This window comes from Alligator mississippiensis, chromosome 3 (genome assembly GCF_030867095.1).
Source record: "Alligator mississippiensis isolate rAllMis1 chromosome 3, rAllMis1, whole genome shotgun sequence".
NCBI classification, from domain to species: Eukaryota; Metazoa; Chordata; order Crocodylia; family Alligatoridae; genus Alligator; species Alligator mississippiensis.
The window spans coordinates 147498327-147510411 of record NC_081826.1 but is presented as its reverse complement, the minus strand read 5'-3'; the positions used below and the strand labels follow the sequence as shown (position 1 = coordinate 147510411).

The 12085-nt window shown below is 46.2% G+C and overlaps 1 protein-coding gene across 5 annotated transcripts in view; it reads left to right on the top strand.

The window, feature by feature from the left end:
• Positions 1-12085, top strand: part of LOC132249420 (syncytin-A-like) — a 101132-nt gene that overhangs the window by 43694 nt on the left and 45353 nt on the right. For 3 of the 5 annotated variants that reach the window (XM_059724503.1, XM_059724505.1, XM_059724504.1), the window contains exon 1: positions 367-986. The exons of 1 other annotated variant lie outside the window; for it this stretch is intronic. The gene's annotated coding sequence lies outside the window, so the exon portion shown is untranslated. Of the gene's footprint in view, positions 1-366; positions 987-2462; positions 2578-12085 lie in introns of those variants that run through there. One more of the 5 variants, XM_059724506.1, reaches the window with a different exon arrangement.

The window sequence follows — 12085 nt, the reverse complement described above, 5'->3', positions numbered from 1 at the left end:
AAGATACTTCTCAAGGACACAACCAGTAAGCTCAAAACAATGGTTTCTCTGTCTTATCTTACTTCTTGCTGTAGCTGATTTTTTTTAGCACACAGACACAAATTCACTTTTTAACTCAGAAAATGCTTGTTGCAGTTAAAATGATTACTTGACACAAGCAAAGGCCTAGCTATCATTCTGCCTTGTGGTCAGCTGCATTACTAGGCCACAGGTCATGCCTTGTATTCAGCTGTAAAGCTAATACTTCTTAAAAAATCCAAATTATTGTAAACCTAACAGTATGCTTTCAGAAAACTATTCTATTTCAGGGTAATGACAAACCTGCGCACTACAACTCCCCACTTTGTTCCAATTTTTCAGAGGAAATTTTGGAACACACTTTTAGGTATTCAACTTCTTGTGGGGTTAGGTTTTGATGATTGATGCTGGATATTTGTACAAACTGACCATACATTTTTACTTGCCTTTGCATAAACTGTTGTCCTAGAGAGCATAGACACTGAAAACAGCACAACAGGCAGATTATAGTTATAACAATTCCAATTAAGCTTAATACAAAAGGTCTAAGCCATCCTGTAAGGGAAGGCAACCAATTTGTGAGCCAACTAAGAGATGTATCTTTGGGGATTTTTGCTATATCTTCGGCTTTTTGGATATGGACAGCTGCATCATTGAGGTGGGTTTGTACTATTGTAAAAGAACTGTTAACCCAAACGCAACATTCTGGTCCGATAACTGCGTGAGCTCCCCCTTGAGCAGCGAGGAGAAAATCAAGGGCTATACGGTTTTGAATTACCATTTGTTGGAGTTCTTCTTGGGTGTCAGCCAAGGCAGCAACGGCCTTCGAGAGTTCCTTGTGACCTTCACTGAATTCATGAGCCATGATTTCTATCACAGCTTGTAGGCGAAGTGTAAATCTTCCAAGACAAGCAGTGCCTACTCCTGGGAGTATACCTGCTAAAGAACACCCGACTAACACTCCTTTGGTAAGCGGAGTTTTTTTATATTTATCTACTATATCACTGCTTTCTTGCAAATCCCTCTTGTTTCGCCACCTGCCCCATGGAAGGTGCGTGGCAGAGGACGTAGAGGGTTTTAGCATCGCCAGATAGCAGATACCTTTTCCTTTGGCAGGGATTTTATGGTAGGCGTGGGAGCCACAGACCCAGTATTGTTCTTTTAAAGCAGCGAGGTTTGAGTACTTAGGAGGTATTCGGCCCCCGTTTCCTAACCCTAGCACCCCGCGTTCACCCTTTGATTTAAAGGAAGGATTTGCAGTTCCATTGAAGAAGCATTGTCCCCGGGAGGTATCAGTGTACAAACAATACCACAAGGTATTATTTAAAGAGGAGATGGGGGTGCAGATAGGATTAGTGCCCTTGGTTAAATTTTTGCTGCTGTAGAAATCATTGTAAGAGCTGCAATAGGTAGGAGTTGCTGTGTTATTATTACGCCAGTCTCCTCCACTAGAACTAGTAAAATAGTGGTGACATATGCTTGTGTCTAAATTAATGCAGTCTGATACTGAGCAGTTTACATAGAAACACCAATCTCCAACAACAGGCTTTACTAAAAGGAACTCCTGCTGACTTTGGTCCCAAGCTTGGTTATTAGAGGGGTTTAAAAGTGACTCGATGGGGCCCAAGGGGATGGGAGTCATAGGAATGCCTCCTTGAGTGTGGAGAGGAAAATGACTGCACACCCAACAATCACTTTAGTTTTCTGTTTTAGCGGCTCTCTCAACGTATTGGAGGTATATATTATTATCAGAGATGTGGGCAACATTAGGTTTAAGAGTAGTCTTAGCCTGAGGAGACTCTGCAAATTGTCTGAAAACTGGGTGGCTAGGCTTTACACAATATCCTGTTTCATAAGTAAATACCCGAACTTCTGCTGAACTACAGCAATGTGAGGGAGGATACCAACGGGCAATGTTGACCTTCCCGTCTATATCAGAGAGTTTGATTGAATCGCTTATCCAGACAGGAAAACCTTGGGCACCAGGATTAGCACATCTGCAGCAACTGGCAGCTATAGCTGACCCCTGTGAGAGACTTATTTCTCCAGCAAAGAGAAAGATTAGAAATAACATAGTTATAAAAACCATATTATAACCAAAGTCAGCACAAATAGTATGCACAACCCTATAGCAGCTCCAATAACTGATCTTCTGGGACATGTTACAGTCTCAAAGTGCTCGGTTTCAGCTGATCCAAAAGTGTCTAGAGGATGCAGTACTTGGAGTTCGGTGCTTTCTGGGCTGGGCAGGACCCCAAAAGGGTGACAGTTCATTAGTGGACCTTGGTTAGTTTGAGTTTTATATTATCTAACGGGCTGCAGGTCCAGGAGGTGTTTGTTTTTATTCTTTTGTCTGCTTCTGGCTCACCCTTGTCACGGTCAGGTGGGCGTGTGGTGCTCCCACGAAGTCCGCAGTCGTCTTCTTCTGGCTTCCCTTTTTCCAGGTCAGGGAAGCTCGCGTTGGAGCCGATCCTGAGCTCTGGTGAAACTTCTGTCTTCTTTGTACGAGTATAATGAATCCAGTTGTCCTTCTCTGCTACTTTTACGGCGGTGTGGAAGGTGAGGAGGACTTGATACGGTCCTTGCCACTTAGGTTCAAGGGGAGACCGTTTTCAAGTTTTTATATACACCCAGTCTCTAGGCTGGATGCGATGTGCTGGGACATTGGCAGGGAGGGGTTGGCTTAAAGCAGCATACCTATGGAGAGATTTTAACTGAGACTGTAGAGATAAAATATAAGAGGTGAGTCCTTCATCGCCTAAAAGAGAAGAGGTGTGAGCCGGTAGTAAGGGGAAATGTTGGGGAACAGGGTGTCCAAACAGCAGTTCGTAAGGGCTGAGCTTTAGTTTTCTCCTGGGGGTAGTTCTGATGGACATAAGAGCCAGTGGGAGAATCTTAGTCCATTTTAACCCGCTCTCAGCACATAGCTTTCCAATTTTTTGTTTCAGGGTCTGATTCATTCTTTCTACTTGTCCTGAGCTTTCTGGGTGCCAAGGGGTATGGAATTTCCATTCTATTCCTAGGCAGCTGGCCAGTGTTTTGTTTATGTCAGCAGTAAAATGTGATCCTTGATCGCTTTCAATGATACGTGGAGGACCAAACCTGGGTATAATTTCATTAAGGAGTATTTTTACTACTTGTTGTGCTGTAGCTCTTCTGGTGGGGAAAGCTTCTACCCACCCCGTGAGTTGGTCAACAATTACTAGGAGGTTTTTGTACCCATTGTCTTTAGGCACATCAGCAAAATCTATTTGTAGTCTTTCAAAGGGAGTATAAGCCCAGGGGCGGGCCCCAGGGGGTTCTGATTTTTCTCCTTTGATATTAAACTTTTTGCATATACTGCAGTGTTTTAAAAGCCTTTTTGCTTCCTGGTAGACTCCGGGTGCGTAGAACAGCCTGTTAGTGATAGTGGCAAGTTTTTCACAACCTAAATGCTCGCTTTGATGGAGTTGTTGCAGATAGGGTCTAAGAGCTGCTTTAGGTAACACTATCCTTTCATCTGGCAATCGCCATATTCCATCTTTTTCACAGGTGGCTCCTGCCACTTTCCATCTCTGTTGTTCTAAAGGCGGTGCAGACTCGTACATTTTTGGCTCTAGCAATATTCCCAAATATTCCTTTGACTGGGGAATTTGAGCTTGGAAGGCTAGGGCGGATAGTGGTTGTAAGGCTGCTGTTTGAGCTGCAGCATCGGCCAGGGCATTGCCTTTTGAGACTTGATCTCCCTTTTTGGTATGGGCTGGGTAATGCATTACAGCTATGGCTTTTGGCAACATTATAGCTTGTAGGAGATCATTGACTTGTTTAGCATTTGATATTTTAGTTCCAGAAGCTGTCATAAATCCTCTCTGTTTCCACAATTGTCCAGTGGCATGACAGATTCCAAAGGCATACTTAGAATCAGTCCAAATATTTACAGAGTGGCCCGATGCTAATTGACAAGCTCGTGTAAGGGCAGTAAGTTCAGCCACCTGCGAGCTCAACTGCCCAGGCAGTGGTTCAGCTTCAAGTACTTCAAATGGAGTTACTACTGCATAACCCGTTTTTCTAACTCCATTTACTAATTTTGAAGAGCCATCTACAAAAAAAATCAAGTCAGGGTTGTCTAAGGGTAAGTCACTAAGATCTACCCTGGGTTTGTCTGAAAATGCTGCAACTTGAAGGCAATCGTGGGAGTCTGGTTCCCCGTCGCTGGGTAGAGGTAATAGAGTAGCCGGATTCGGGGTATTGCATCTCTCTATGACCAGGTTTGTAGCCATTAAAAGTGTGGTTTCATACTTGTTCATTCTCTGATGAGAAAAATGTTGAGTATTTTTCTGGAGTAGAAGTAGGGCAACTGCATGTGGAGCCTTTAGGATAAGGGGATATCCGAGGACTAATTCCTGGGCTTTCTCGACTATGGTTGCAGCTGCTGCCACTGTGCGAAGGCAGCCTACTCCCCCCTTTGCCACTGGATCTAATTGTGCAGAGAAGTAAGCTGCGGGCAGCTTTATAATCTCAAAAGACTGGCTCTTCTGCATCTTTTGGTTTTTTTTTTCTTCCTTTTTTCTTTTTTTTCTATTAAAAGTTTTAGTAGCAATGGCTAAGATTTCTGCCATGGATTTGCCCTCAACACCCTCAGTGTTATGTTGAAGCTTTTTTCTAATATCTTCGCTAACCTGACTTATGAACACAAGTCTTAACACAGGCAAAGTGGCAGGTGTCTCGGGGTCCATGTTTCCATACTGATGTATAGTTTTACAGTTTTAATTTCAAAATAGTCTGAAGGGTGTTCTTCGGGACCCTGAACAGTAGCTGTCACTTTGGACCAGTTTGTAGTTTTATCTCCTGCTTTTTTTAATCCTTCTAAAATGCTGTCTTTCAGCATTCGTATTGAATTTTGCCCCCTTTCCTGATTGTAATTCCAGTTCGGATTTTTGCCTGGGCACGCCATTAGGCATGGGGTGGTTTTCATGGGGCTGATCGGCTAGAAATTGGTCAGCATGGCGTAGTACTTGAGTCTTCTCGTCCATAGTTGAGGCTTTTGAGAAGCTGCATGACATCTGACCAGGAGGGGTTATGAGTCATGAAAATGGTTTTGAAGCATCTTAGAACTACTTTGGGATCATCTCTGAGCCTGGGGGTGTTTTCTTGCCAGTTTAAGAGGTCTGTGGTGGAGAACGGAGCATGTGTCCAGTGACTGATAACTTCTCCACCCTCACCAGGCACAGGGTATTCTCTTAGAGGTAACTGAAGTTCAGGCTTAGACAATTTTTGACGAGTGCGATTTGAAATCGGAGTGGAACTGGAATCTGGAGAGGATATCTCTGGATCCATCTTCAGATCCGGGACTTGGGGATTCTGAGAGAGACAATCGAGGTGATGCCTCCCGAAGACTTCCCAGTCCCTCAGCCGGCCCAGGGGCAATATTTTGGGGTTCAAACATTGGGGGTGGTATCAATGGTAGGTTAGGGGGCCTAGGCATGGGTCTGTAATCATCTTCTGAATATGACGGTGGTGCAGCAGGTTTTGGATATAGAAGGGGAGCTAACAGATTTGGAAAAGGTGCAGGGGTCTGGGAAGCTAAAGGTTTTAATTGCTTGCTAGCAACGTTGTCCCATAAATACCAACAACTAATTTGACCAGGGCGGAGGTCCTCCAAGATCTTTCGTAAGGCAGCCAGACGATTTAGGTCAAATGATCCATTTTCTGGCCATTGTCTTCCCAAATCTAACTGAGACGTATGAGACGTCTAATTAATTAAACAGAGTTCTGCCATACAAGACTTAGACAGTTCCGCCCGTCCCTCCAAATGTTTCCAATTCTTAATCATAAAATCAAGGGGTGAATCAGGAATAACTTTCCCTAGACCGGAACCCATGATTATATCCAAGCACAAGCAGTCTTATTTCCCTAAGTTCTACCTGCCTAGAAGCTGTTTCGTCCACGTACAACTACCGGTGTTCTCGGACCCCACTGGCTTTCTCCGTGAGGAGGGGCGTCTTGAGTCCGAGACCCTAGTCATTGGCCGTTATAACAGCATTTCTACCTTATATCTGTGTCTTTTGCCTTTCGGCGAGGCTGCTGGCTCTATCAGCGTTTAGATCAGCAGACAGATACCCTCAAAGACTGCTTCCAGAGACCTCTAGAGGTAAAACCAGAAAACCAGAAACCAGATAGAAACCAAAAACATACCTGACCTGAGGTACTCGCCGGTACCGTTCCTTTACCCTACTTGAGGATCCCGCCTTATTGGTCCTGAGGGGACCATCCACCTCCCGAGACTGACCCAAATAGGTGAACTCACCTGGTGCGCGCTGGGGTGTCAGGGGGTGGAGGTCTCCAAAGGCTCCAAGCTAGACGGGTCCTATCTGGGGTGCCAAATTGTGGTGGGAGAAACCTCCCTAAGGTCCATTGTCTAGCTGTAATTTGATTGACAGACAACGCGGGTAAAGAAAGACAGCTGTTTATTTGCTCGAGCAAAGACCATAAAGCCAGCAAAAGGCAAAATGGCCCCCCCTCAAGGGTGAGGCGATCTTTTATACTTCTTACAACAAAGCAAGACTATATGGTTAACTAAAAGCAATACTTGGGGTGGTGCTCTACAAATCTTTGTAACAGCATATTTCTATTAAGCTGAACTAGCACTTTTTAAAAGCTAAAAGTTAAGTAACAGTAACATTATGTTAGCAAAACCTTACACAGTAGAAGATACTTCTCAAGGACACAACCAGTAAGCTCAAAACAATGGTTTCTCTGTCTTATCTTACTTCTTGCTGTAGCTGATTTTTTTTAGCACACAGACACAGATTCACTTTTTAACTCAGAAAATGCTTGTTGCAGTTAAAATGATTACTTGACACAAGCAAAGGCCTAGCTATCATTCTGTCTTGTGGTCAGCTGCATTACTAGGCCACAGGTCATGCCTTGTATTCAGCTGTAAAGCTAATACTTCTTAAAAAATCCAAATTATTGTAAACCTAACAGTATGCTTTCAGAAAACTATTCTATTTCAGGGTAATGACAAACCTGCGCACTACAGCTGGTATGTGTTAGTCTGAGAGCCAATATGTTTTAAAGGAGGCTGAGTGCTTGGCTCAGGCCTTGAATTACAAGTGGAGAAAGAAGCAGTGGAAGCTCTGCACCTAGCACTTTCATTGCTGCCATGATGTTCCGCCATTGCTTTCCCTGTGGAAAGGAGGCAAGGAATGAGAGGGTGTCAGAAGGGATCGTATTTACAAAGCAAAAAGCATAATGCATTGCCTGTCATGTTACTATAGCAGAGTAAAGCCCCCATTGCTGTGCACTTGTCCCTCTCTCGGGGGTTTCGTATCCACAGCTGAGCTGGTGTAATTGCTTTAGCAATTGCAGAATTCTGTAATGCATGGTTTATTTGCTGATACATAGCCACAGGTTAAGTTGGAGGCTTTCCCAGGGTCTGATGGCATTGTTTGATCTAGCTGCCTTTAGGAGTTACAGCAGTTCTGAGTGTGTTCTAGCGATGGAGAGGTTCCTGAGCCAAGGCAGAATACAAAGAGCATGGCACAAGCATAAGGCATCCCTATGGCTGCTGCTGCTACAATAGTGTGTATTCACTGGTACAGAAGGCGAAGAAGTGATTTGTTTGATCTCTGCAGTAACCAGGTCTGTTGTGCAGCCTGTTTAAATGAAGAAGTGACCTTAGCTCCATCTGTGATGGAGGGACGATGCTCAGTGTTGAGTGACAACTTTATTAAGACTGCTAAAGGATGAGTACAGGGTGGGGGGCCTGAGGGTGGAGGAAGAGAATCTTGTTCTCAGCTGTAGCACAGTGGTTGTATCTGCCCTGAGCACCTGTGTAAGGCTGTCTGCCCCTTATGGCCTGCTGCCTTACATGCAATCAAGAGGATAGAATTACTTTTTGTTGCTTCTGAGTATGTTGCTACCTTAAGTCACTACCTGTCAGACTTCCTTTTCAGCAGCCATGGCCTCTTCCTCACCAGCCCTATGTTGTATTGTACCTCAGCCTTTGTATAGCTTTGCTACCCAAGGTTGACTGTAATATATTGTGATGCCTATACATCTTTTCAAGTGCTGTTCATGCAAAGAAACTCTACCTCTTTTTAGTCTCTGTTGCTGCTAGACAAAGATGGACAGATAAAGGACTCCATAGAGTCCACCTGATTCCAGCCAGTGCCTGGACTTCATTACAAAAGCTGCAAAGATACATATCCGGTATAAATATAATTTTATAATATTATATACATTATATTTTTATACTGGATATTGGTCTCTGCAGCTTTTGCAACAACCACTGACTGGAATCATGTGGAGTCTATGGAGTCGTGTGTGTGTGTGTGTGTGTGTGTGTGTGTGTGTGTGTGTCCTCATATATTTATGAGGATAAAAGTAGTTGGGAAAATAAAATGACTCATAACCTGCACTGGATTAGCTGCTGGAGAGGTGAGCCAAAAGGGATGAAATGATTAAAAGCAGTCATTGCTCTGCCTTATTGTAATAACAATACGTAAACCTACAGCAGTTCATAAGCTGCACACTCTCTTCTTTGTGGTAGCTACTCCTGATCTGTCCTGTCACTCTCTTATAATACCTATGCAAGAAAATAAATTAGACTTCCAGAAATCTTGTCTGTAATAAAAAGTTAGCAACCTGCAGAATCCCGGCAGGAACCCAAGAAAGATACATCTCCTGCAAACAAATGCTCTGATTCCTACTGATACAGTTCCATATGATCTTACAGGAACAAAGTGAAAAACTGCAGATAGTGCACAAGGCTGCTGTATCAGTTAACAATGGGAGATAAATGCCAAAGTACAGCTTTTACACAATTTTTATCTGCAGAAGCTGATTGGAGGGTGCTCTGATAATTAGTGCCCTGAAGGGAAGGACTCCCCCATCAATGCAAGCCATAAAGGGCCTTACCTAATAACAAGCTCTGAAAGTCACCGGGTTGGAAGTGGCTCTTGAAGGGGAAGAATTCATCCCCTTTGGCCAGAAGCAGCTTTTCCCAGTAGTATGCTTACTGAAAACATCTAGCAAACTGCAGAGATTGGCACCTGACAGGGAAGTTCTACTTCTGGCCAGAGAGAAAAGCCTATTTGGGAGGTATCCTTGAAAGTGAAAAATCTTTGTCTGAGTGGGAGCCCCAAGTCTATTATGACCTCAGCAAACAAGCACCGGGAGATAACCTCTTTGGCCAGTAAAGCAAGATTTCTTCAAGAAGGTAGCTACATTGATAGGGTGCAAAGGGCATCATCTCTAAATGAAGAGTTTTAGAGTTTTTCATTGCTACATTGATGAGAATTCATTGTCAGCAATAACATTTTGAGTTCAACAAGAGAAGACATCTAAAGTCTGGGACTCCATCCTCCAACCCCTCTAGGAGATTTAATGGAGAAGGCTGAGTGCTACTTGGGGTTTGTCTGCACCACACAGTATAGTGCCATGTGCAGATACCCAAGCTAGCTGAACAAGCTGGCTCTGAAGCTGGAAACAATATAGATCCATTCATGCAACACTGCACCCATGGGAGGATCCAGGAGTTTGTAAAAGGGGGTAGGAGAGCAGCAACTGGTGCTGCAGGAGTGTCTGCATCCCCAGTCCCAGCTTCTGCCAACCACCTACCAGGCCAGGCAGACTATGCATGAGCGGTAGCCAGGGACATTTTTTAAGTCCCTGAATCAAGTAAGAATCCCCCCCCCCCCCCGCAACTCTCAGCAACCTTTCCCTTCTCCTCTGTGTTCAACAGCCCTTCCCTCCCCTCCCATTACACCCCCTGCCCTACCCCACATCCGCTGCTGCCCTGTACCTGGCTGACCCAGAAGCAGGGAGAGCTTCAGAAACAATCGTGCCTTGCTGCAGCTGCATCGGGAGTTGTACTCGTCTGGGGACAGAAGCAGACACAGGCAGGTTTCCCTCCCTGAGTGTGCTTCCATGTTGGTGGGGAACCCCTGGGGGAACTGGACAGATGGAGAAACCCACTTGTCACTGCCACTGTCCCCAGCTGAGCCTGGTTCCCCACATAGGATGGCTGGAGTGGGCTCTGGGGCTCCCCTGACCCCACATCAGCAGTGGCAAGCTGGAGAGGAAGGGAATGGGATGGAAGGGGACATGCCACTGAGCATGGAGGGGAAGGAGGGGCAGGGGGGAAGTTTTATCTGCCTTGGGGATTTTAATAAAGTCCTCAGCTGCTGCTTTAAAAAAATCCCATGGTATGGTCCAAAAGACAGGGTGTAACTTCACCACTGAACCCTCGCTGGATATACCCTTGACTACATCTGGTCTAGAAGGCACACCATTTACAACTAGCAGAGACATCCCAGCACAGTGTTACACTGAGCCACACAGGCGTCCTCTCAGAGAGCATGTAGGGAGCTGGTGGGATTCAGTTACAACTCAGTCGGTGAAATTCATCCTCGTGCAAGGCTTCCAGAGCACTGTTGCCCCATATGTGCCTGCATAGACCAACAGTTGAGTGACTCCTCGGCTTAATGTGATCTCTGACTGGGGACAACTTCACCTTTAGGAGGAGAATTCAGGGCTGATGCAAAATGCCCAGCTGGTTTGATCTACAGCTCAGAGGCAAGTTCTGTTTTGACAGGAGCTGCCAAAAATGCCATTCATCCCAGTCCATTATATTCAGAGTACATGAGAGGGCTGTACCTGGACTAGAGATTCACAGAGAGCTGAATCTTGCCTTTCTCTGTGTTGCTTCCCCCAGCTAAAAAGAGTGACTGTGATGGGGCAAGAATGGAAATAGGAATAGTAGGAGGGGGGAAAAGGGTAAATGGCATCCCAAGAAAGGTGTGCATAGAAATGTGATCGCCACAGGTCCATATTTTGGGTGTCAAAATTACTCCTTTCTGGTGCACTTTAGACTTTGTGTGTGAGGGGTATTCCTCAAGTTTTTGTGCTGTCTCATAGCTCAGGAAAACGCACAGAGACTTCTTGCTCTCAAAAGGGCTTTATTGCAATAGCTAACACCCCCCCCCAAAATGGCTGACCACAACTTGTTGATGTCATCATGTCAGCCGTCAGGAAGGGAGTTAATCCTTACTACTGCAGTTTTCAAAATAGATTCAAACAGTGGTGTTCAACCCATGAACGACGTGTGCCTCCGGGGGGGGGGGGGGGGGGCGGGGAGGGGAGGGGAGGGCACGGCGACCACCCACAGGCAGCAGCAGTGGTGGCGGCGGCAGGGATGTGGCAGCAGCGTACGGGGACTTGCCTGCAGGAGGTCACGGTGACATCAGTGGTGAGAACAGGCTGGGCAGGGACTGCATGCAGGTGGCTGTGGGGGTGGCGAGCTGGGACTGCCTGCAGCCACCGTCTATAGTGTCAGCAGTGGTAAGTGTCAAGCAGGGACCGTCCCTCCCTGCTGGTGGCCTTGTCAGCCAGGGCAGGGGGCAGTGACCGCCTGTAGAAGCTGCTGGCGGTGGTGGCAGCAAGTGGCGAGCAGGGACCGCCCCTAGCTGGCAGTGGCCTTGTCAGCAGCAAGGGGGAGTGCAGCGACCACGTGCAGAAGCCAGCGGGAGCTTCAGTGGTGGCCAGTCTCAGGGGGGGCACATGCCCCCCTGTGCCCCCGCTATGTGTTGCCTGTGGTTCAGCCTACAGCCTGAGAATTAGATGCGGCCTGCAAAGCCCATGTGACTACCCTGTCACCTAATGCTGTGTCCCTGTCTGAGCTCACTGGCCTGTCAGCACAGGCTGTGGCTGGAGCCATCACCTCTGTGTGGCTCTGGATCCTGGGGACTGAATGCTACTGCTCAACCCCATGGCCAGAGCCTTGGCCAACAACTGGTGAGCTCAGAGTGCTCCTCGTGCATGCAGAACTCCAGCAGTGATTTTCTCTCTGGCCCTTGGCCTGTTTCTGATGCAATGGTCTGGGCCACTTGTGAAAAAAATTGAGCACCACAGGATGAGACAGACATTTCAGTCAGGTTTGTATAGGCAGTAAAGGGTATCATGGGCTCTTTCCTGTGCCTATCCTCAGTCAGCCCTGGGAATGTTTACCATAATATGCCTTTCAGGATGGAAATGCCAGCCTTGCCAGGGCTAGCCTCAGGAAATGCTAGCCTGAGACACCTAG